General features: G+C 44.5%; 1 long non-coding RNA gene across 1 annotated transcript; it reads left to right on the forward strand.

The window, feature by feature from the left end:
• The first annotated feature begins 383 nt into the window (after positions 1-383).
• On the forward strand, positions 384-2,085 carry LOC109782116 (uncharacterized). The gene is made up of 3 exons (XR_012181043.1): positions 384-643; positions 730-975; positions 1,672-2,085. It is a non-coding gene; the product is annotated as an uncharacterized lncRNA (long non-coding RNA).
• Positions 2,086-2,750: the final 665 nt, after the last annotated feature.

The raw sequence follows: 2,750 nt of genomic DNA on the forward strand, positions 1-2,750 counted from the left end.
TATAAGGTAGTTTTATAAATTTGCCATGGCGTGTAGTGTAATTAGCATGGCAGTATTACTTGCAAATAATCAGGAGTATTAATTGCCATGGCTATTTTATGGACGTCAAATTACATGCATACATGTATTTTTCGAATCCATATTTAGGCTGTTGTTTTATTTCAAAAAAGACCGCAACTTTTTTTGTATGTTACACTAACGAAAAAGTTAGCTGGTGCTTCAGCATGAGGATAGTTGGGCCTTTGGCCCCGAATAAGGTCTTTCCTAACTGGTTGCGCGCGCAACCAGTATCGGAGCCGTCGCTGCACCCTGGGGATCGGCGCTAGCGTGTCCCACATGGCCCACACGGATTTGGCTATTTCATTTTTCCGAGCGCCATACGAAGCGAATACACGTCAGATCGTATCTGGCGTCCTACCTACGCTAGCGCATAGCTCGTACTCGCCTACCTCCCCCGTCAACTACACCGTGAGCAGGCTGCCCCATCCACCCAAGCCAGACGCAATTCAAAATTCGAATCCCAGTCGCGGCTGCATTGACCGGCGGAACCACGCCCTCCTCATCGCCGCGCCTGGATCTCGATATTTCTTCGCAAATCACCAATGAATCTCGGCGGGGAGTCATTCACGGATCTCTTGTTCAGGTTTCTCCTCTCACAAGATCCTCTTTTTCTTTCCTTGTCTTCTACCGCAAATCCTCAAATCTTCATCTTGCCATGCCGATGAACAGCTTCTGTTCCCAGCCGGTCGCAGCCGTGGGCGTCCTAGATCTGGCATTGCCGGAGGGAGGGGAGGAGGACGATGAGTGCGGTGATGGAGGGAAAGATGGTGATAGCTATTCTCCTTCCTCAAGTTCTGCATCTCAAGTTCATGAGGCAATAGAAGATTTTTTCAATGTCCCAGACATTGACCAAACCGACAGTCACAGAGAGCATCCATCTGAATCGCAACGCACTCCAACTCTGTGGCCTCAAAGGTGCGAGCTTAATCGACCCCCACCCCTCCTTCCAGCGCCCCCCTCTGACAATACAACTTTCAGTCAACTAGTACTCTCTTTTTCAGTAAAGTTGTTGGCTTGATAATGATTTGAGGATTCGAATCAGCCCGAGCTTGGTAGAATGGTCAACGACGGGTTCAGTTCTAGTTTTGGGATTATCATGTTCAGTTGATTGCTGTCAACAGTTCGTTTATTTTGGAGCAGTTTTTTTGTTATTCAAAAGTAGTTTTTGGAGGTTACAAGGCCTCCTGTTGTCATTAGCGCTCATAAACATGTCAATCTGGGGCCCAGTATGCGATCCAATTTTCGTTTTGTGTCATACCCCCAGCTTGGGTTTCAGTATTTTTTTTTTATAGTCAGACTTTGCTGCATTTGTTGCAGGCATTTATACTGTCAATTTTTGGCCTAGGCATTGGCATGTGCATGAAGACAATTTTATGAGCAGTATACATATTGATGCCACACGGTTAATTATTCTGGAGCAATTGGTTGTTGCATATATCTATGCATACAGTATCAATTAGGTCAACTGGCTGTTGCATATATCAATGCATACAGTATCCATTAGGTCAATCTTTTTTTTCTGAATCAAAGTCAGAGTGATGAGCACATTTTGATTATATTTGACTTTTTTATCTCCATTCCAATTGCGGTTAACATCTCAAATATATGTAGAGCCCGACTTGGCAAGATACCCGACCGCCGCGCCTCATTATCAGGAAGGAAAAGTGCTTTGGAGAAGGCCATGAGGAATTTCGCAGATAAGAAGTCAGGTACCGTCAACAAGCCAGAAATCAGCCAGGAATTTGATTCTTTGGACGAAGCTTACGACTTCTACAACCTATACTCTTGGGAGACTGGGTTCGGCATCAAGTATGGGCAATGCAGAAGAAACGTGGACAAGTGCAAGACGGTCCAGGTTTTCGGATGCCAAGTAGTGAATATATTTGATTCAAGACATGTAAACTTGGCAGTGTTACAAGGACGTGTACATTTTCCAATTGTACTGATGTGAGTACAAAGTGCAACTGAAATTGTACATGGGTTGTTCATTTCTGACAAAGCGTCATATGTTTTGCTTTCTTTTTAGCCCTTGTACAATGCTAGGTGCTTAGGGGGATGCTTAGAAAAATAAACCGGATTTTTCTGAAGCACCAGTGCCTATTTCTATAGGAGAGACGCCTAACTAAGCGTCTATCCTGTACAAATAAGCACTGGTGCTTAGAGAAAGCCTGGTTTATTTCTCTAAGCACCTCGCCTAAGCACCTTGCATTGTACATAATATCCTACATTTGGGATTTTATAAAGAGGAGGATCGTCATTCTAGACCCAACAATGAACAACGGAGACGAGTCTGACAAGGTCATTCAGGGTAGGCACAGAAAGGTTGCGGACAATCTTCATGAAGCATTGCAAAGTTGCATTACACCATTCTTTCAAGGATGGACTCCTGACATGACAAGATGGAACATTGTGGAGGTGGTGGTGGGGGGGTGTTATACCCATATAACCGTCGATCCTCGCTTCCGGTCCTCTTATGGTCGGCCGCGAAGAACTTTAGAGATAGCAGCCATATGTACTCGAAGGCGCGCCTCTTTCACCCGACCATGAATAACTTCAATGTTATATCGATTGGTATGTTTTTTCAATAGGGATCTTGGAAAACCAACACCACAATTATTGTGATATTTTCATCACTAGACACTGCGTCCCATATAACCGTTGATGCGCACTTTATATCCTCGGTTACGGTC

This window comes from Aegilops tauschii, chromosome 1 (assembly GCF_002575655.3).
Source record: "Aegilops tauschii subsp. strangulata cultivar AL8/78 chromosome 1, Aet v6.0, whole genome shotgun sequence".
Taxonomy (NCBI): Eukaryota; Viridiplantae; Streptophyta; class Magnoliopsida; order Poales; family Poaceae; genus Aegilops; species Aegilops tauschii.